This window comes from Tiliqua scincoides, chromosome 3 (assembly GCF_035046505.1).
Source record: "Tiliqua scincoides isolate rTilSci1 chromosome 3, rTilSci1.hap2, whole genome shotgun sequence".
Lineage (NCBI taxonomy): Eukaryota > Metazoa > Chordata > Lepidosauria > Squamata > Scincidae > Tiliqua > Tiliqua scincoides.
In genome coordinates, this window is record NC_089823.1 from 52,466,402 (window position 1) to 52,490,394 (window position 23,993).

Below are 23,993 nucleotides of genomic sequence, written 5' to 3' on the forward strand. Positions count from 1 at the left end.
TTTAGAGTACAAGCCTATACATGTCTACTCAGAAGTAAGTCCCATTGTATTAAGTGGAGCTTACTCCCAGGAAAGTGTGTACAGGATTTTAGCCTCAGTGTGATTTAAGGTCCAATGCTATCCAACTTTCCAGTGCTGATGGAGCTGTGCCAATAGGGCATGTGCTGCACCCTGCGGTGGGCAGGGGCAGTTACAGAGGCCTCCTCATGCTGAAGGAATGTTTGCTTCCTTACCTCGGACTGCATTGCAGCTGCTTAGTCCCTGCAAAATTGGATAGGATTGGGCCCTTAGCCAGGAATTGATCTAACCATCTCTGACTTTGGTTTGCTGAACATAAAGTTTGACTGGATTGGGCCCTTAGAGTCTAACAAGTGGTTGTTCAGAGTAATCAATAGAACAACTATAAGAATGCAGTTTTGTGTCTGTGAAATTGCACAGCACCTAAGGATAGATGTGTGTGGTCTGTGTGCTTTTGGAAATATTTTGAGAAGGAGAACTGAGAGTCAAGGTCCATAAAAAAATAAAAAAATAAAAAAGGAATTGTGGATCAGGAAACCAAGGAAACTAAAGGGACTTGATAGGCTTAATTTCATGTATTGATTTGAAGTTACCAGCCAGATTTTTGGCTGCAGATCTCTACTGTCAATATTGATTTTCCTTCTCCTTGCAGAAGTTATTTGATATTTGCTGTAAGCCACAACTCAATGTGTTTACTCACTGCCAGTTATCTCCCCATTTTGTGACTGCACAGTGGATCTGCAACCTCTTTCTTCAGCCTTGGGAAGTGCCCTGTACTGGCTATAGGGAAGGTAGCTGGTTAAAAGATTGTGGAAATGTTACAGCACCTATTCTGTTCTGCATACACTGTTCCATTTGAAGCAATGCATCTGTTGTGTTCTATATCGTACAGTATAATATGACAGAGGCAGAACTTGCAGGAAGGTTTCACTTTCTGAAAACTTATCTTTTCATATTGAATTTTATCTGTGAAATTTCTACCATTCTAGTAGCCCAATCCCAACATACTTTCCATCATCAATGCAGCAGACTGGTGAATTCATCACTGAGATTCAAGTTGGGGCTTGGATATTATACAGGGTGTCCACAAAAAGACTCCCTGATTTCACAATTTTATGATATCTAAACTGATTCAAATATATTGATAAACATATTGTGAACTGATTCTCTAACAACAGTTATTTCATTTCTGCCGTATCAGAGAGGACAGTGTATGGCCCTTTCTTCTTTAAGGGAGGAACTGTTACTGGTCAAAGTTACCTGGAGATGCTGACCAATTGGATGTTTCCACAACTTAGCTGCTCAGGGTGATGGCTACCTTTTCCAGCAAGATGGTGCTCCGTCACACTGGCATCTCGCTATCAGGAGATTTCTCAATGAAATGAGGAGAGGCGGAGGAGCCAACAGTGGATGAACAGACATGTCTCCAGGGTCTCCTGAGAGACAGTCTGTTTTCCCAAAAAAAACTGCAGGTCTGAAGAGGATCTGAAGATCTTTATCAGGAGAGATAAGATCTTTCCATGGTGCAGGTACCAGAGATTTTGAAAGCCTGACGGGGGGGGGGGAGCTTTCTTCTCGGAAACCTAATAGTCAGGGACAGTATTGGGGGAGGTGCAGTGTCTGCAATCAAGCTACTGGCTCTGTGCTAAGATACCATATGGAAGAAAAAGCATGAAGTGTAAAGTTTAAGTTGGAAATTTAAGATAAGTATGTGTTAATATTGTCCCCGGCCTTTATTGACTGATTTGGCTAAAAGCCCTGGATACAGTGAAGGCGTTAATGAGAAACTTTTTAAGGATGTTGGAAGTGCTCTTTATCTTTGTAGTGGAATAAATTGGTCGTGGATTATAATTATAAATATAATTTGGTGTGTGGACTAAAATCCAGAATTACTTGTGGACATAATTTTTATTAGACTTGAAAGAGTTTTGTCTCCTTGAGACTGTTTCTTTCGTTTTGTTTTTCTCCATTAATCACACTGTTATCTGTAAGAAAAATTTGAAAAATGCCTGACTGAGAAAACATGTGGTGGAAGTAAGGAGAATAATACGCTGTGGACATCTTGTGGATTAGAGAGAAATTTCAAGATGGAGCCTGTTCCAGATATTTGGACTCAAATGATCCTCAAAAATTTGGAAAAATTGCTCACAATGAGAAGACAGCAGTTGAGTTGGTCCTTGCAGGTTCAAGCCAGTTTAAAGATTCTCTCTCTCTCTCTCTCAACAGATAGATGTGTGCAAGGAGCAACTGGAAGATGTGAAGAAAACAGAAGATAAACAGAAGGAGAAAGCGGAAAAGATTATGGTGAGGGATTAAATCATCATCAGAAGAGTGGATACAGAAATTAGAAGAGTGGAAAATCAACAGGATCTAGAGGGGACACTGATGGAGATTGAAATAGAGAAGATGGACAGAGTAACATGGGTGCACAAAATACAAAATTTGTTGGAACAAGAAGAAAATGTATCCCAGTTAATTGAAAGAATGAACTTACCTTATACAAGAAAGTGTGGGCTTATTGGATTCTGTTATGGAAATAAATTATTAAAGATATTACAGGGGAAAAAATGGAAAGAAAGAAAGAAAAAGAAACCTGAGGGTTAAAGAAAATTGGAGGATTTTATTTATTTAATAACTGGTTTAAATTTACTTAAAAAATAAATATATACGAAACTGATATATATCAATTAGAATGAATTAGAAAAAATAGCTGGAAATGTTAGCATGTGGATGAATTGTTTTATATGTGGTTATTATGTTAAAGGAAAAAAATGTAATTAGATTGGAGAATGGTAAAGAGCATATTATAAGAGATTGTTGGTTTCATTATAATTTGGAAATTAGATTATTATTATTATTATTAAATTATTACTTATTAATAAGTAATTGAACTAGTTGAAATGATAAAAAGTGAATACTTAGAAAAGAGATTATAGGGAATTAGGAAAAATCTATTATATTTGATATAAGAAATAAATAAATGAGTATAAGAGTTAGAAGTAGATGGAAGAATTGTTTTATATGATGTTATACTTTGGTAATTAGATTATTTTGTTTTAATATTAATAAGTAATTGAAGTAAGTTTGTTTGATAGAAAGTGAAAATTTAGAAAATATAGTATAGGGTATTAGGGAAAATTTAGTATATATTATATAAATAAATGAATAAACTAATAAGAAGCAGAAGTAGATGAATAGTAGATTAGGAGATATAATATGATTAATGGTATGTGGTATTTAGCACTCCTAAATGTATGTTATATGTTTGTATGTCTGTGTGTGTTAATTAAAATAAATAAAAAAGGGGAGATTTCTCAATGAGCACCTGCCAAACATATGGATTGGTCGTGCTGGACGAGATGATCAGGTGTTCTGCAAGTGGCCTGCGAGGTCACCAGACCTAACTGTTTGTGACTTTTCTTTGGGGGTACGTGAAGAGCACAGTTTACATACCACCACTACCTGCAACCCTGGAGGAGCTGAAAATTTTGATCACTGAAGCAGTTCGCATGATAACTCCAGATATGCTGCAGAGCGTCTGGACCGAACGGGACTATCGCATCGATGTTTGCCAAGCAACCAGAGGGGCACACATTGAGTGCCTTTAATGCTACCCTATACCACATGAAACTGAATGAAATCCTGCAACTGAAGCTACTAACTGTGAAAGATTATTACAATAAAGTTGCATGTTATACCTGTTTGAAATCAGGGAGTGTTTTTGTGGACACCCTGTACTGTAACAGTTGCTAGGTGGTACAGGATACATCTTAACCCAAGGAATCTAGATGGTCATGCTGCAGAGGTCTTTATGACACCTGGAGGCGTGTCTATGGCAGGTCTTCCCACACTATACAATTCTTGCTTATCATTATAAACTTCTCCCTCTGCCCCACTATGAAAGAGCAATAGAAACAGAATGAATGGGATTGTCTGAGCCACTTTTTAAAACTCATAAATACATGAAAAATGTACTTATGATAATGATTCCAACTACTGTTAAATCCATGAACTTGAAACTTGATGTGACTATTAATCTTCTTGAAGAGCAAAACATGTGCTTTGCCTATTGATAACTTAAAATAAAAACATTCAGTTCAGTTACTTCTGAGCAAATTTATCAGGTCCTTGGAATGTTTAGACAAATTTACAGCACAAGCCTATGCATGTTTACTCAGAAGTAAGTCTTATTTAATTCATTAGGGCTTACTCTCAGGTGTATGTATAGGATTATAGTCCTAATAATTCCTTGAAATAGCATATACTTTATCCACTGTGTATGCCATGAAAGGGGCTAATTGCTGCATTGTTAGACTTGCTACGAAATTAATATCTTTGTGTAACTTATGCCCATTAGGCAACACTGAAACTTCTTTCTATTGGCAGTCAGAAATTGTGTGGTTATTTCACATAATATAACTGAGATTTTCTTCAACTGCTTTATCAATAGCTAGCTATACCGTATGATTGAAATGCTGCCTGTTGTGACTTTGTACTGAAAGGTCAGTTAGGTGTACAGATGGTCTGAGATATGAAGCACAAGGGAAAAGAAGATAGCTACTGTGCCAGAGGCTAAAGCCATGAACTATGTTCTCAGTGACTTTGAGATACATTATCTAGTTACTTTGAGAGAACTCAGCCGCACCAGATCTGTTCCAGTGGGTAGCTCATTTCATATAGCAGACCAAGTTTTTATTCTTTTATTAGCACTGTGGCTGAGGACAGTTATGTGACTGGAAATTCTGCCAATATCAGGTGTTTATTTTTGATCACTTCAGCCAAGGGAAAAAAGTAAAATACATTTTTCTAAAGAAGCTAAACACTTTGTACAATGTGGCTCACCCCTTGAGGTCAGCTGAAGGACCCTTCTATGGGTTCCACCACCAATGGAGATTTGATTGGTGGTGATCTAGAAAAGGGTCTTCTTTGTGGTGGCACCTTATGTGTGGAACTCCCTACCATTACCGATCAGGCTGGCTGCCTCTCTGCTCAACTTCTGAGGCCACTGAGATATTTTTCTTAGTTTTATGTAGCCTCACTCTGCACCCTCATGCTATGTAGCCTCATTTTTATCTAATTTAATTTTGTGTTTGGCTCATTTGCTTTTATTGCTATGTTTTTATTGACTCCGGTATGTTCGATTGTAATTTTTTTTTTTTTTTGCTTATCATTGCATTAGTGTTTTTAAATTCTGTTACAAGCTGCCTTGGCCACCTTCCAATTAGAAGAGGAAAAGTGGGATCAGGAGAGCTGAGGAAAGCCCCCCCCCCCTTGGGCCTGATCTGTCCAACATCTCCCCATTCCACCCTCCTTCCATCCCGTTTCACCCCCTGCACTGGACTTACCTGCTTCAGCTGGCCTCCTAACAGCTGCCAGCAAGGTCTGGAAGGCTCTGGCCTTCCTGCCAGTGCCCCGGTAGCTTTCATTGCTGCAAAGTACTTTACAATTGATTTGTAGCACCTGCACCAGTGCTACTGTTAGTTAGGATCAGGCCATTAGTGGAAAATTACTTCCCTATCTTATAGGGTTCTCAGAGTATGTCTCATACCTTGCTCAAGATATGTCTGCTGCATAAATGTTATCTCCATAATCCTTCAAATAATCCTGTAAGGTAGACCAGTATTTTCTCTTTTGCATAAGGGGAACTGATGCAGACAAATACTGGCTTGCCTAAGACTATTTTATTCATGGCTGAAGCAAGATTGGAATCAGGACTTACTTATTGTTCAGTTCCAGACATTATGCCATACTAGCTTTCAAAATGTAACATGCAAGATTACATCAGAAGGTGCTTTATAATCAGACCATTGGTCCATCCAATTCAGTACAGGGGGGCCCATATCCATGGATCATGTATCCACAGTTTCAGTGCCCCCTGCTCACCTCCCAGTGCAGTACTCCACGCACCCTGTCTGGAGGAGAGGGGAGCTCTACTCCCCTTGCCTTGGGAGTGTCTTCTGAGTCTGGCAAAAGCTGTGCGCGTCCACCTGTGGCCGTATTCTGAGTGACAGAAAATTGAGAAAAAATGCTACTTCCAATTCTCCATTAAAACTGGAAATGACATTTTTAATGGCTTAGAGTCGGGGGGGGGGGGGGCTTCCCCATGCCTCCCTATGCCTTATGAGGCATTTAAAAAGTCACTTCCAGTTTTCACAGAGAAACAATAAGTAGCACTTTTCTCTATTTTCTGAGCCTGGAATACAGGCGAACATAGCTGACCTCTGCTGGGTTCAGAAGACCCTCTGGAGGTGAGAGTAGAGATCCCCTCACCTCCAGAGGGCATGGGATGTCCCCAGTTATCCATGGTTTCAATTAATGGTGGGGGGTTCCAAGATGGATTGTCAATGCTGGCTGGCAATTGCTATCCAAGGTTTCTGATGGGTGTTTCCCTGAAGATGCTGGGCACTGAATCTGCTGCCTTCTGCTTGCAAAGCAAATGCTCTATGCTGAGTAAAAGCTACTTTTTTCATTGAAATATACAGTGCAGCTTTGTAATGGAGACTTATGATAGAGAATTGAGGAAGGCCTGTCATTTGCACTTACTAATAAGATGGGCATGTGCTTTGGTCACTGACTGTATATTGCCCACACGTGGGGCAAGTTCTTGAAATATACAATTAATTGTCCATCTCGGCTGGTAGGATGCACTCCATTGATATTGTTCTTTTGCCTTTGACTTCAACGTTGTCCATTGTTAATGAATGGCAAACAATGAAGATGCTGAATGGTAGCTAGTAACTGGATTATGCAGTCCTGTCTAAGTAGAATTTCTTTCTTCTGTTGGATGTTTTGTTAACAGGTGCTTCAGAACAAAGGCTTTTCCTGCATTTGTAATGTATGGAAATCACCAGTCTACCTTCTCACTGGTAAGCAGGGATGATAGACCTTCTAAAATTCCATATCACTTTGGACTGTTTCAATTTCTAGATTATCTTTTTGGTCTTGTTTTCTGAATGCAAGTTTTGTGAAACATTTTTCCAAATAGCCTGCGCTATCACACTGACCGCACAATTTATTTTAGCTGTCATGTGGGCAAGTGGGGATGGACACAATTGTTCTGTGGTTTGCAGAGATCAGAGCCATAAATCAGTGCATCTGAGTCCCAATAAAAACACAGTGGAGACATACCTGTTCGGAACATATGTTGGTAAACTGCTGTTTCTCTTATAAAGATATGCACATTTTCAAAGGTGCTCACTAAAAGTTATAATAAGGTATATTGTGGCAAAATGCATTGAGAACATCATGTATGCTAAGAATACTAGCACAGTAGCATTGTGATGTCATTGTTAATTTAATCAGGCTTTTAGGTGAAAAGCAACATCATAATGGTTTGGAATGTTAAGCACTTAGATGCATGGAATCTGATCCACCATATCAAGCCCATAATGAGATTAATCTAAAATTGATTTTATATCAGCTTTGATTATTATCACACAAGCTTTCATCCAGCAGAATCATGCAGAATGTTGTATCACAAATATATGGGTGATGCAAATATAAAAGAAACCCCCCCCCTCCCCAAGAACTGTGAATTTAGGCACAAGGCATTAAGAATCTGGCTTGGATCCCAACTTACTGCTCCAGGAGCTCCTTCCGTCAATGAAGGGAGGGTTGCACTCCTGTAAGGATTTCTCCTGCTGGCATTCACAGAAGGAGCTACTGAAAGTGGAGCATTAAGCTGTAGTCTTTAAATTTTTAGAAGGAATTGATTAATTTGCAGGTCCTCATCTGAGAGACAGTCACAGGACACCAGACATGTTTCAGCTCATCACATAGAGATTGTCAGCCAACGTTCATAGCCACTCACCACCCCCACCCTGAAACACACACAGAGAGCTGGGATTAGGAGGTATCTTCCAGATCAGTAGCCCTAGGTTTCAAGCAGCTGTGGGCCATTGTATTATTCAAGGTAATAATTAAATAAAATGGTGTCAATTTGCTTCTTATATCATGCAAACAAAAGCAGATAGAAGCACTACACATTATGAATGGCTGTCATATTTTTGGAAGAGTATCTAGATTTCTACATCAGCATTTAAAACCATCTTGCAAGGAGCTGGGGAGGTACAGAACCCCATAATGCATGAAGCATCATCTAGATGCCAGAAATTCAAGTGTGATTTTGTATACAATAAGCAAAAATCAAGCATTTAAGCATATCATTTTTTATACAAAAACAAGCTCCAAATTAAAGTCTTTTTTTCTTTCCCATGGAAATGCTTTCACATTCCACACACATTACAGATTCTTCTGAAGTAATATTTAAAACCTGCACTTTTTTGTTCAATTGATAGAAAACTATTATAGCATGAATGGCTGTGACAAACATAGGTGACTTTCTGGTAGCTGAAATGATGCTGTGTGAGTGTGCTGTCCTGTTCCTCAGACAACCTTGATTGTCTAACATGGTGCTGCGTAACAACTCTGGGCAATGTAATGCTGCATCCAGGAATAATTCTTGCTATGGTAGCAGCACACAACAGCAGAGATTGGTTTGTATTCCTAAAATGTAATATCTGTTTCAAGTAAAAAGTTCTACATCTACTCCTGAGAAAGAATGCAACAGTGCTTCATAGCTGGTTGGTTTGCAACCTTCAGTCTCGAAAGACTATGGTATAAGCCTTCAACACCCGGTATTCCCAGGCGGTCTCCCATCCAAGTACTAACCAGGCCTGACCCTGCTTAGCTTCCAAGATCAGACGAGATTGGGCATGTGCAGGGCAGCACACTCAAGCAGACCCAAGCCCCAGACCTGTCTGTGAAGTTTGCTTATTGTGTTTGTACTTCTTATGGCTGTTTTTATCCCTTAATGCAGTATAGTTGTTGTGATATCAAGCCACCAATCCACACTGCTGCACCAGAATTCTGGAATCTGCGTACCAGGCATTGTGATAGTACAGCTGTACTCCTTCCTAAATCCTTCATTGCTTGGGTGACATTGCAATTCATATGAGAGAGAAAGCATTTTTACAGTTACTAAGCAATTTTACAACTAAGATTGCTTTGTCTCGAGGAGCGGAATGGCCTTTCCAGACTATCAATTTTCAACTGTGCAACAAATGTGCAGTTATTAGGCAATCATTTGTTTTAGGAAATCCAGATCTCTTTCCTCAAGGTTGCACTTCTGTTACACGGATATCAGATTTTCTCTGTGTTCAGATTTTATGGTTGAGAAAATGTGAACCTGGCTAGTGAGTCCACTGTGAAAGGGAGTGAGGTCCATACAGAATGAATCAGTATCTGCTGTTTCTGCCATTACTCTTACAAATGCCTCTACAAATGAATAAATAGTACATATTTATATTGTGCTATCCCTGCAGTTCTCCATATATTATTTTGGGGTCAAAACATGCATTTGCAATAACATATGCTAAATAGGCATGCTTTCAGCAAAGGCACCTCCTTTTTGCCAAAAACAGCCATGCGGGGGGGGGGGGGAGATCCCAATTGGGTTATCAGCACTCAAGGATAGGGAGGCTAGCAGCCCAATCCTAAAGGCAGCTGTGCTGCCGGTGCAGCAGCACCAAAGCGACTGCTACTGCATCCTGTGACCCTGCAGCAGTCCCAAGAGGAAAGTTCTAAGCTCTGCAATGGGGCTTCTTAAGTCTGTGCTATCTATTTTGTTGGCACAGACTTGAGAGACTCCATGTTGGGACATTGGCCCAACATAAAGTTCGTAATCTGGTGAAGCAGAGCTCCATCAGTCCCACATCCCTCCCACCCTAGCTTCTCCCCCTCCCTCCACACCAGGATGCCTGCCCCCTGCTCCCAAGTCCCTCGCCACAGCCTAGAGCTCTTTCCTAGCCAGCACTGACTTGGCACAGGCTGCAGGCATGCCTTATGGCACATTTGTGATCCCCCGTGCCAGTGATGCACTTGTACTGTCAGCACTGAAGAGCTCAGGATTGGGCTCTAACTCTCTCATCACATTATTTTCCTCCTCCAAATTCCCACTCCAAAGCAGCAATACCTGTATGTCCAAGAAGGAAAATAACCAGGGCAAAATACCACTTTATGGAAGGATAATATTTTTTTGTGAGAAAATGGTATGATGGGAAAGGGTTAACCTAATTTTTCCTAGATGTTGCCACCCTGACTGGGAAGTTTTTTGACAAAAAATCAGCAGGTTTTGACTCAAAAAAAAGTGCTTTTAGTTGGAAGCACACCTCTTTGGTCACATGTGCTTGCAAATGTGCGTTTCAAACTTTCAACATTCTGTATGGTACACCTTATCTCTATATTGCAGATAGGAGACTGAGGCTGACATATAGTGGTTTACCTAAGGCAATCCAATGAGTCCACAACCAAGTGCAGATTTGAATTGGAAATGTCTTAGTTCTCAGTTTTCTTAGCCTAGGATTGGAAATTTCTTCGGGTCCAATCCTAAGGAAAGGCTGCCCACAGAGCACAACATTGCCAGCACAGGTGCTGCAATATTCTGCGGGGGCCAAAGACCATGAGGGCAGAGAGGCAAGTAAATTTATTTATTTACTTAACAAATAACAAAGAAATACTTTTAATACTGTTAATAATACTTTCCCCTGCTTCCGCATGGGCCCCTATGGGTCTACCTCAGCCTGCATGAGCTCTTTAGCTAGCACAAGTCCAAGTGGAAACAAAGGGACATATCAGGGCCAAGATGGAGCCATCACGACCAGTCCCCAACCTCTGTCCATCCCACCACGCCTGTGAGGTGCGAATCCCTGCTCCATTCTCCCTACTTGCTGGTTTACCATCATTGGTGGGATTAGCTGGTTCCAGTGGTGACCCTCTGGTGCCACACAGTTTGTGGGGGCGCTTCTAAAATGGACAGCAACAGCACATTGCAAACAACCTGAAGCCCGTATTACAACAGCAGAACTATGTTCTGCTGTCGTTAAGGCTGGCCCAGCCCTAGTTAAGATTGGGATGTTAGTCCTTAATCAGCACTTTTGGTGTGTGTCCCAGTCCTCACAGCACTTTGAAAGTGTTTTCACAACTTACGAGTATTTTTCATTATTTCTTTTTACTGTTAGAGGTTGAGCATAATCTCTCCCTCCCCTGAGTACCTCTGGAAAGGTTCAGTCTGTAGATTTTTTGCTTAAAAGGCACAAATCCAACATATGATGTTTCCTAGATACTTACATTGCTTTGTGAGCCATGGAAACCAGGAAATGTTGTAATTGACAAAAAGCCCAGAGAGATTTAGTGTTATCTACAAGATTGACTACCATACATAGAATTTAAATGCAATATTTCAATTCAATCTACTCTATCAGCCTACTCGTCATATAACAAGGAAATGAATTCAGTATTGTAAGAGATATTCAATTATTTACAAGAAAAGAAAGGAACCACTAAACAAAAGAAAACTATGTAAAACTACACTTTCAATTACTTTTACAAACCTATTTCTAGACAAAGATAACACTCAATATGAATTTTCAAAGGAGGCATGGTCTCTTTTATTCTCTCATTACATGTACTAGGAAGCGATTAGCATTTCTCTTTTTTCAGAGCTGAAAGAGAACTATAAAGTTGCAGGTCATATCCTTTGTAAAACCTCAAGTGATTTCCTTGGTGTTCCTTTTCCCATTATAGAGGTTGTTAAAGAAAGGCAGTTGAAAGTCTAATTCTTGAAAATCACACACAAAAGTCAGAAATCAATGTTAGGTGGAACTTTGGGGAATAGCATGTACAGAATCTCAGGTACCAGAATGGTTTGTATGTGAATGACAGATGAAATAGAAGAAATCAATAGGATGCTTTGAACAGGGTACCACAGGAAGCAATGACTGAATGAATATTTCAGACAGGGTGAGTCTATGCATGGCAAATAGTACCAAGGCAACTATCTGATTACTATCAAGGAATGCCCCATTCAAGAACATACTAATGATGACTTTGATAGAAACTTTCATGTTGTGGAGTTGGCCAGCTGGCATCTGCTTTGCTAATTAAGTAAAGCAAAAGTTGTTTGGAAAATTAGGTCTACATTAAACAAGTTGTGTGGTAATAATACCTATACTCACATTAAGCTAAATGTAGTGCAGACAGCACAAATCTGATGCAGAATAAAAATATCTTCAAAAATATGGGGCATGGTAAGTACCTGTAGTCAGTTCTGACTAAGACCAATGCAATCAGCAGACTATTTAGGAATTTAAGGGCATAGTCCTTTGTAAAATCAAGATTGATATGTACACCTGCACACACACATCCAGCTAAGCAAGGCAGCTGAACATCTAAATTAAGAGGACAAGACAGGATTAACATTGAAAATTTGTAGTTCAGGGGATTCAACACAGGAATTCAGATGGATTTACACAACTAAAACAAGACATATGGTGACATCAGCATCTGTCAAAGGAACCAAGCTTCAACGCCAAGCAGATGGAAAGATAATGAAAAGTCAAGGAGTTGCTGCGAGAGCTAAGGTAAGCCTACTGGCAAGAGAAGGGACAGGATCTGGGAACATCTTAGAATACTTAGGAACCATGAATGTAAACAAGATTGGTTCATTCTCCAGCAGTTTTATATGTGCTGATAACACAGGCCGACACACATTTTGCTTCCTTAAATGTTACACCAATTCCTGGGTATATTTGGGGTGCTGATTCCAAAAATGGCATCCGTTTTGCCCTATCTCATCTAGTTTTGGAGACACAGCATAGCCACTTTAGTGAATGGTTGAAGCCGCTTCCTCGTGAGGAAGCCTACACCATGGCTTCCTCATGAGGAAGCTGCTCAAACCATTCACTAAAGAAGCTATACTATATCTCCAAAACGGGCAAAACGGATGCCATTTTTGGAATCAGCACCCCAAATCCAAACCACCATAAAGTTTGGGAAAAACTTTTCTGACCCTCAATTTTGTAGGACTGTGTAATGAGTATGTTACCTTACATACATGGAGTATGTCATTGCTTATAGCAGAGAACCAAGAAACCCCTTGAGTTCATTAGAACTTCTGAACTGCAGCCACTTTGTTTAAGTGTCACTAACTTCATGACCATATTTGGTTTTCAAACACTAATTGCATTCATTGATTCCAAATATAAATATTCCCTTCCATGTTTTGAGTAATTCATATAACAGACAGAACCAGAAACAAAGATGGAAAGTATCAAATTCAATGACTTGGTCATTAGATAGGAGAGGCATCAAGAATTGGCCAGTGCCAACTTGACGGGCTAATCTCTGAACCCTCAATACTGGTGGCAGTGAGGCAATGAATCTTGAATAATTTGTATTAATGATTTTATTTGGTAAAAAAAGTTTTTACATTATACATCTTTAGAACTCATCATCCACATATAAGAATCACCCTGGAGCCCTTGTTGTGTGCATGACATTTGTAAATTAGATGGTGTTTTATGAGCCAGTGGTTAGATATCATTTGAACATTGTTATTGTGTAATGACAAGTTCAGGATGAATAAGACTGGCTTAGTGACAGCATGTTTGAAAACGTTCTAGGTATGGTAGACTGCAATCCTGTAGTGTACACACTTTCCTGGGAGTACGCCCCATTGAATACAATGAGATTTACTTCTGAGTAAATACGCACAGAATTCTGCTCTTAGTGGATCACAAGCTGAGCATGATCCAGCAATGGGATACTGCTGCAGCAAAAAGCTAATGCAATGCCGAACTACACAAACAGATGGATAATATTCAAACCATGCACAATAATAGTTCCACTCTATTCTGCTCTAATCATACCTCACCTGGAATAATGGGTCCAGTTCTGGACACTACATTTTAAGAAGAATATTGATAAGCTGGAACAGGTTCAGAGAAGGGCAACAAAAATTGTGAGGAGTCCTTGACATATTTAGAGTAGAGAACAGTGGAGTTATGATAGCTATCTTCAAGTATCTGAAGGGCTATCAAGTAGAACAGTGTTCTTCAGTCTTTGGGTTGTGACTCTAATGAGGTTGAAAAGACTCAGTTATGGGTTGCAAAAACTTACGGAACAAAATAGGTTGAAGACCATTGGACTAGAGCACCACAAGGTAAAGTGGTAGGCATCTGGTATATCATTTCAGGTAACAGGAGATTGTGTCCCAGTCTTGCGCTAAATTGCACTAAAATAGCTTTCACCAGTGCCAGGTGACATGGTAACTCTTTCTGCTCTCTCTAATAAGAATATCTGGCTACAGTTCACTATGCTGGAAGGGCATAACAGGGACAGGGAGTGGACATTGACAGGGGCAAGGGTGGACAGATAGGGTTCCTGGAGTGGGGATGGGATTGACAATGGAACCCAGTCTCATGCTTTACATATTTATTGGAGTCATGGCAAGAAAAAGTTGAAGACCACTGGTGTAGAAGAAAGTGAGGATTTGCTCTTTATGGCTTCCAAGGGTGGGACTAGACCCAACAGGAAGTAGTACAAAGACGTAAATTTAGGCTAGTAATTAGGAAGACATTTGACTTTTAAGCTATGTCATATCACAAACTGCTTTTGGAAGTTCCTTCTGTTTCTGTTTCAAAAGCTTCTGTTTCAAAAGCCTTCTGTTTCAAAAGCTCTTTATAGCACATCCATGATGCATACCAATTATAGGAAACAAATTTGAAGTCCTTGGACTTATGCGACTTTGGTTCCTTGGATCATATTCATTATGTTAGAATAAATCATGCAACTTTTATTTTTAAAGGAGCATCTCATGAGAAAAGGTTATTAAATTCCTTCCAGTATTTGCTCACCATGTGTCCCAGAAAAGTCAGTGCAAATCACCAATTTAGATGTAACATTTTTCACATTTATTGCAGTGCAGTAACCATTCCAGAGTGGAATGGCCCAGAGGAGAGTAGGAAGGTATTGGGGGAAAGGGGTCTATGGGTGTAAATTAAGAAGAATCTATAGCAGGTAATCCATTTTCTAGCTCCCCATCGACCATCCCCCTAGTTCACGCCTAACAAAAGGAGCAGATGCAGTAAAAAGGTTTCAAGAAAAAAATCACTGCTTACATTTCAGTATCTCTATTAGTAATACTGTACAGGTCCTAGACTTTGGAACAGGAAATGCAAGCCCTATTGCCTTTGCATGGTTGTGTGAGAGCTCACTGATGACAGATTCCATGCCATCGGAGGTCATGGAAGGAGCAGATCAGGCCTGGAAGGGGAGCAGGTTTGGCAGTGCATGCTGAATCCAAACCCTGATCCATCAACATGAATTAACTAAGACTTGTGCCAGCATACGGTGAGATACACTAGTATATCTGGAAGATAGGATTGGGCCTTATGAAAATAATAGTTATGCTCGTTTCAAGACAACTGGATTGACAGGAGAACAGCTACAAAGAACAGCTGTAGATATGACAATTGGTTTCATGAGGGTATATGTGGAAATATGAAAGGGAGACTTGATTCACCTTGGAGGGAGGAGTTGTGGGAGGTTCTTAATATGTAAAGAGTAAGAAATGCAGGGATTGGTCCCTTGGTGACTGTAAAATGCAGACTGGAAACCATGTAGGCCGATATTTGGAAAAATATATCACTGTCAGCATAGTTGGGAAGTGGGTTAAATTAAAATGGGAGAATTATATAAACATCTGTTGGAATATGAAGGAATTGACCAGGTGATAGACAAGTATGATATTGGGCACAATCCTAACCAGGTCTACTCAGAAGTAAGTCCTATTTTTGTTCAATGGGGCTTACTCTCAGGAAAGTGTGGTTAGGATTGCAGCCATAGTCTACATATATAGGTATGTATTTATATACCACCTTTCTTTGGTCAAATTTCTCCTCAGACTTTAATCCAAGGCGGTTTACATAGGCAGGCTGTTCTAAACCCCTGTAGGGGTTTTTACAATTGAATAGTTCTAATCTTTCATAGAACTCCTCATTCCAGCTGGATTCCTTCCCGGTCTGGCCACTCTCTGGCCCTTCGCCTCCCACGCTCCACTTGACGACAACTCCTCTCTGCCACTGAGGGTCAGCTCATCAGTAAATCAGTGGGTTGTCAGTTCTCGGGTACTTCTGGTTGTTTCGAACTGGCAGCCTCAGATTTTCAGGCATACAAGGCGGCAGCTCTACCAACTGAGCCAGACCTCCTGTCCTCCTGTAGTAGAGCTGATGTGAGTGCAACAGAAACAGCCATGTTGTCCACTCAGCCAGGTTGCCTGAAGAACAAAAGGTGTGACTAAGGTCCACCTTTTTTCCCCTCAGCAAATCTCCATTTGCTACCACTGTGTCCTGTTTGTGCAAAAGAGGTGTCACCTCATGCACCTCATTGATCATTCACTTCAGTCAACCAGATGCCATTTAATTACAGATGGTTAGCCATCTGCAGGTCTCAGTTTCCCTTAAGCATCAATCTGAGTATAGTATCCAGTTTAAATGTGGACTGATTTAGCAGAACATGGAATATTGTATTATCATTGCCTTGATTCATTTTTGAAATAGATGGGATAAAACATGTTTTAATAAATACATAATGAAAAGCAAAAGAAGTTCTTCCTTCCTAGCAATTCTTGGATTAGTGATTCAGTGGTCTCTAAAACCATTGCAGTTTCCACTATTTGCTCACAATGAATCGAAACTACACACAATTTCAGTACCTTAACATTCATTATGCAACTGTATTTATTTTACATTCTGACAATACAGTCTTCAAGGCATATAACATCACATTTTAAAAATATGATTAAGGCTGGAATCCTATCCACACTTACCTGGGAACAAGTGCTATTGACTATAATGGGACTTCTGAGTAGATAGGCAAAAGATTGGTCTGTGAGCAAATTAAATAAGTTTTTTTAATGCTCCAGATAAAAATATCTATATAAGAATAGATTTTACTTAAATGTATTTATGTCCCAATCCTAACAGCACCTAGCAACTTTGGAACAAGTGCTTTTCAGCTGTCGCAAAAGATGACACACTGCAACATGCAAGTTGGCTACTGGAAGTAGTGAGTGTCCAGCTTCACAAGGCAACGGACTCTTGAGAGAAGATCAAGACCAGGAAGGAAAGGAGGATCAGGACCAGGGTTTGGCAGCAGCAGTGTCCACTGAATCCAAGTCCCTCCCATTGTGGATCTGCCTTTACAGGTCCAAGTGGACTAGCTCCAGCAATATCACTTGTGCAGTTCTGAGTAGACCCAGTACACTGACAGGTCCTTACCCTTTAGGTAGGGAACAAATGTTTCCTTGCCCTGAGGAAGCCTCTGGAGGCCAAAACTCCCCTTGCAGAATACAGCGAATGCCATATTGGTGCCACTGCATCACTGCAAAGGGAGTTATGGTGGACTGGGCTGTTATTTTATTTAAATACATTATATGACTAGTTTCTAAATGGGTATATGGATATCATCAAGGAAGTGGTTCTACGTAACTTCCTCAAGTTGGGCAGATCTGTCTGTACAAATCCTTTAGGCCACAAGGTCACTTGAAATCTCAGTTAAGATTACCATGGCAATATGGAAGCATCTGTAAAGGCTGCAGCACTGTAACTGTAAAAAAACATATACAAGTGCAGCCTATTTATCCATGGATTTTTTTATCTGCAGATTTGTCTCAACACGAATGGGGTGGGGGAACCGAAAGTCACACACACCTTTGCCTCGCCCAGGCAGGGAAATAGCCCTGGAGCCCTGGAAGAGGTTCCCCTTGCAAAGGAACAGTAACACTCCTGGAGCCCCTGAGCCAGCAAAGAGGCTGAAGAGGGGAAGGGGGGGCCAAAAATCTCTGTAGCCAGAACACATGCAGCAAGGTGGAGGTCACTCACTCACTTGCACTCACTCACACAGGGGTAGGTATGGTATCAACAGAGGGGATTGCTTTAAAAAACCCAGGGAGTGTTTGCCAAATTCCCCACCTCCCATTGAGATGGTGCAGGCAATCACCTACACAAGCAACCCCCCCCCCCATGGTGCAGGCAATCACTGACACAAGCAAGCCTTCCCACCAAGCAAAGCATGAGATATAGCCTACAATCCTCTGCACACTTTCCTGGGAGTAAGCCCCATTGACTGGAATGGGGCTTACTTCTGAGTAGAAACACATAGGGCTGGACTCTTAAAAGATCAGCATCCCAACTGTGAAAGAAGCTGGGCAGCTGGCAACAGGGAGGGCTGAGTATGGAATGGAGCGGAGGGGAGGGGATTGATAACAGCTGCCTTAGTTTCTTTCCATCCAGAAGTGTCAGGCTCCAGTTTATTTGCGTAACTCTATGGAACTTAGCACAACACTTTTTTTTGTTAATCCCGCCGAGTCACAGAATGGAACTAACATGGATAAATAGGCTCCACCTGTACATTTGTTATATTTAAGATTCCAACCAAGGTTAATGAAAATCAAATCGACCACATTTTCTATACTACATTAAACAAAAAGAAATCTTAAATAGATGTGGGCATCAAGTGAGGACTTTATTGGCCTTTAATCTTTGAGCCCAGATTTTGTTAATTCAAACCTGTTTCTTCCCATGCACTGTATGGGGGGGGGGGCAGTCCAGAGGCCTCCTCAAGGTTAGGGAATTTTTGTTCCATTATCCCAGGGCAAGCTCCCACTGCCCCAATGAGTTTCCTCAGATTTGTGCCAGCTGTTGGAAATCTGAGGAGAGTACAGGAGAGAATAGAGCTCAGGGAGTAGTTATGATCTTGCACATGCCAGTGTCACTGATATCCTCCTCCCATTATGCTTCCCACCTGCTCCCCTCCCTGCCCAGATACTCTCCCAATTCTCCCCCTCCGCCCACTCCTGCCACTCTGGTTTACCTTTGCTTCCTTCCAGAGGTAGCCAGCTCTGGCAGCAGGCCTCCAATATTGCCGCTCTTTGCAGTGGCAGACCTAAAATGGCTGTCAGCAGTGCACAGAACTGAGTTCTGCTGATGTAAAAGGCAGCACAATTGTAGGTAGGATTGGGCTGCCCAGTAGTAGGTCTATAATGTTCCTCTAGCTTACCTTCCAACTATCCTCTTTAGCTTACAGCCACAGACCTTCCAATTTCTCACTTTATATTTGCCCTCACTTTAGTTTATTATGTTGGTGCCTCCTCTGTCTGTTGGACCAGGCTGCTGACCTCCTGTGTTCTGCTCCTAGTTGCATACACTCAGGTATGGTACCATCACTATTTTTATCCATGGTATGTCAGACAGCAGCAGACCTTCCATTGATTCAAAGGGACAAATGCCCCAGGTACAGAGTCTGTGCACCAGAGGTCAGAAGCCTCAATTTTAAGGTTGGAATTTTAAGAGCCTGGGGAAACTTCAGTAGGCTTCTCCGGTGCATCCTGGAATCGCGCAAGGCTCCATGCGCTCCAGGTAAGTGGGGGGGTCACTTTGTGCAGGAGGGGGGTGCCACCACAGACCTTTGCGCTGGGGCACCCCAAGAGGAGGTCTGTAATTGATGTCCGAGTGAAATACACAGTACCCGTGAAAAATACAGAAAACAGCCATCTGTTATTCTCTCCAGCTTTTCAGCAATATCCTTCACATCACAGTTAAGGTTACTTTCTTCTTGACCATAAGATGGACACCTCTCTCCTGCAATTAGTTAATGGGCACTTTCCTTCTGCTGCTGTATCCTGATTCTACTTTGTTCTCCTTGACCTTAGTACAATTGAAGTGCTGCAATTAGATTAGACAAGACTATGCAACTCTCAGCTAAATAAAAGTCTGCCCTGTAGTTTTGATACTTGGGTCAAAGCACGCATACATTTATTTTATTTATGATATTAAAGGGCATCTGAGAGCTAATAATATTGAATGTCCTTCCATTTGAATGAAATGTAACATAAGCGGAAAGAGTTTGTAGGGGAAAAAAACTATATTCCCCTATCAAAAGTCACACACAGGAAGATAAACAAAGAATATATCTCACTATAATTCATAACTGAACTGGTGTGTTGTAGTGGGTATATTCTGATGAGCATGGGAAGTCTTTAATTCAAAAACCAGTCCAGCCATGGCTAAATTGGCTGACCCTGAGCAACCATCCTCAGCCTGTCTCTGTAATAGAGGGGTAATAATATTGGCTTAAGTCTGGTTTAGAATACACAACTGGACCAATCTTATCAGATGGGAAAGGGGCACAGACTTCCTTCCCCTACGAGAGTCTATCACGCTGCCCTATAATCACACAGTTTGTTTCAGGCAGGGAGATGACATGCATTCCTAGCTTCTTCTGCACTCAATTGAACTGCGTCAGTTTATTGATTTAAAAGATGTCTGTCTGTACTGCATTTCTGGTGTTCCAAGTGGTATACAAAAATAAAAAAAATATAAAATACAATTAATAAAAAACATTTAAATGGGTTCTAAACTACAAACACTAGGTTTTTATAGAACCGCACTGCATCTGCCTTTATCCACTCCTCATAGTTTATCCTTGCTGCTTCCTGACTGATATTAAAACAAACACGAAACTCATGAAAGTAACAGAATTCAGTGAACAAAACTGCTTCACTTCATGCAATGGTGGTGGAAGCCAGTGCTGTGTTGTTCCATGATGGACAGAATAGTGGTATGCTCCATATGGTACATGTTATGTTTGGAATATTTTTCTACTATGCTTGGTGTGGCATAGTATTGCATGTCTAAGCTGATTACCTGGAAGAAGAATGGCTGGCAGCTGGCTCTCATGGATGACACCCAAGAGAGAAGACATTATTTGCCTTCACAGTACAGTATATTCTTGCCATCTATCATAAATGTACTAGAGTATAGAATGGGTAACATCTTGGGAGTATTTTGTTTTCTATTTCATAAATATGTGGGGGGGGGGGGAAGAATGTTCAGGGTTAGGAGATTGATTAGAATAGCTTTAGTGGATGGGCTAATTTCAAAGGAAATTGTATATCAAAGGAAAGTAACATTGAAAATGGCATCTCTGTTAAAAAAGCACCTGTGGATTACAATAGAAGTCGTTTTGAGGTGCAATGATAGTCAGGCTGTGGCAGGAGTTTCCCAAACGACTTTATAAAGCTCATTTTTGTATTTGCACCAGTTCTGATTCAGTAGCGAGATTACGATGTACTCTCCCATGCAATGAATGGGGTAGATAGACTTATAGAGGGGGAAGACTAAGCATCAGTTTTAAAGAAAGAGTGGCAGTGCAAATGCCAGGTTGCTGATTTTGCTCCAGCTAAATCCTGCTAGTAGCAGTGGGAGTGGCTCCTCCCACCTGCCCCTTCTGCAACTATGTTAGGGGGAATCTGGGGTGAGTGATCAGTACTGGGGGCTTAGGCAAATTGCCTAGATTCAGGCAGAAATCTATAACTAATCTGTAGGACTAATCTGGCTGCAGGGCCTCTGAGAGAAATGTTATGGGGAGGGGGGTACAAAGCTTTGTCACAACAGTAATATGAAACAGTAATAGAAACAGTTATATGGAAAATCAAACACACTCCTCTCTCTAAAATCTTTTAAATATAGAAAATATCTGCTGAAAATTAGCATAATCATATTCAGGCTCACACTACAATGGAAAGTATCCTATTTGCACAAAAACTTCGTTCTGCAGCAGCTGTAGCCCAGCAGCTATAATCCCTGAGCTCCTATACACTCCTTCATGGCCACCAGATCCACAAGCCAAAGAGCTACTGTAGCAGGCCAGTTTCTTCCCAAATTTGACACTTCTTTAAGGAGTGTCATGTATGCATTCCTTGGCCCAGCAGATATGGTCTTTGATAGCAGCAGCAACTGCGCACCCAGCATCCCACCTGGGCAGCAAATCCAGGTAAGACAGAAAAATATAAGATCCCAGGAAATTTTTGGGCCCCCTTCTTTGGCTCCTGGGCCCCCTTTTTGACCCTGGACCCAGGTACAAATTACCCCCTTTACCCATCTCCTAGGGCTAGGCCCTGTCTGACTGTCCCAATGTGCCTCCTCTGAATAATGACAGATGTGTGCTTCAGTAAGGAGGAGAGTTGTACACCAAGCAGATGTGACAAACCAAAATCCATCTTGTAGCATGTAAACTGACCTTGAAACAGGCTCTTTTTCCTTTTATAATACTTTTACAGTATTGTTTGTCTTTTCTGACTCCTATAACAAAGCTCCAGGAAATTTACATAGCCATCTGGATAAAAATATAATTCATTAACACCTCACCACGTGGAGAAAACATGCAAATTTAAAATCTTTCTACTTGTGACAAATAGTTGGGTTTTTTTGCATATAGTGTGAATTGTTGTTTCCCATTCTTTGCTCTAATTGTTTAGGGGGAAACATACAATTTACACTTCAAAGACTTGCTGTAAATTAGTTAGCATTATGCATCATGCAACTGTGTGAAAGTTTTAATATTATATCACTGAAGCCCAAAGACCTTCAGCTCATTAAAATGAGAGACTTGTACAAATTTAAATTTGGAACTGGCAAGTTTATATTTGCCGAGATCTGTAGAACGTGTCAAGTTTGATTAGAGTTTTTTTTTTTCCATGAACAATCTAACTAATCTTAGTGCATGTGCTTGGAGGACTGCAGTATGTGAGAGGTCAGATCATTGATATTCTTCTTAAAATTACAATTGATTATATCCATGACTCACTATGCCCTCTTGTTATCCACTGCCTTGTCACCCTGCTATCTTGCTACTCAAGCCTGACTATTCATTATCAGCCATGTTCCAGGTGCTACTGAACATTTCTAGTTCCCTGAATTGGCCCTCTAAGGCAGCGGTTTTCAACCACTGTGCCATGGCACACTAGTGCCAGAGGACTAGTGCAGAGGACTAGTGCACACTAGGGCCAGAGGAGGCAGGCAGCAGCCGCGTGTGGGAGAAGTGGCTGCTTTGACCCTCATGTGGCAGCAGCAAAAAAGGAGCAGCCATGGCTGCTTTGCATCTCCTGCTGTGAGCAAGAGGAAGACTGCAACCTGATCCTCCTTTACCTGGGAGTAAGCCCCATTGACTATTATGAGGCTTACTTCTGAGTAGACATGCCTAGGATTGGGTATCAAGTCCCTTGTCTGCCCTGCATGCTGACTGGGCAACCAGAAAAGCCTAGAGGAGTTCTGGCCAGAGTGCAAAGAAGGGAGCCAGGGGCAGGCAAGCAGGTAGGAAGTCAGTGAGTCTGCTGTGGCCACCAGCCTAAGAATGGGCTGGCTGAGGGTCCAGGAAAGTCCCTTTTCCTTGCCACAGTTGCCTGCTTCTCCCCCAAGCGACCCTCCCTGCCTTGCCTTTGCCTTTCAGAGGAGGGGTGTTGGGCCACAATCCTATCCACACTTTCCTGGGACTAAGCCCCATTGACTATAATGGGACTTACTTCTGAGTAGGCATGCCTAGGATTGGGCTTTTGGTCACACTTTTTTCTGAAATACAGGAGCGGGCAATTGGGGGGGGGAGAGAATGTGAGGCAAGTGATTCTGGACCTTTGGAAGGTGTGGACCAGTGAGGGGAGGGACAGTAGGAGAGGTGCTAACTGCAATTACGAGATGATGGGGAATGTCCCTGTGGGGTGGGCGAGAGGAGGAGAGAGAGGTGCCAATTGCCTGCTCCTGTATTTGAGAAAAAAGAGTGCAACCAAAAGCCCAATCCCAGGCATGTATACTCAGAAGTAAGTCCCACAGGCACATTCCCCCCCAATGTCCCCCCAGGCTTTGGCTGCAATCCTAACCGCACTTTCCTGAGAGTAAGCCCCATTGAACAAAATATGACTTACTTCTGAGTAGACCTGGTTAGGCTTGTGCCCTTTGTCATGTAATGATTTAATTGTATTAATTATATTAATTAAAAATTAATTGTAATATAGCAGTTTAATGTAAGTAAAAAAACTGGGAGTGTGCCTTGACCATTTTAGTGCCTTGACAGTGTGCCGTGAGCTGAAAAAGGTTGAAAATGGCTGCTCTAAGGCTTTACCTAGAATCACTCCTCCGGCTTCACAATCAGGCAGGTCTCCTACATCCTGTCTTGTGTTTTACATTTATTATAAGCAATTATTTCCTTATTGTCAGTAACATAAAATTTCTATAATCTTTGAGAACAAGTATTAGTTGGATGTTTTCAAAATGGCTGCCAATGCGGCTGCTTATACCTGGAGA

At 41.2% G+C, this 23,993-nt stretch overlaps 1 pseudogene; it reads right to left on the reverse strand.

Moving 5' to 3' along the window:
- Window positions 1-8,639: 8,639 nt before the first annotated feature.
- Window positions 8,640-8,756, reverse strand: LOC136646910 (5S ribosomal RNA; annotated as a pseudogene).
- Between the last annotated feature and the right edge of the window lie 15,237 nt (window positions 8,757-23,993).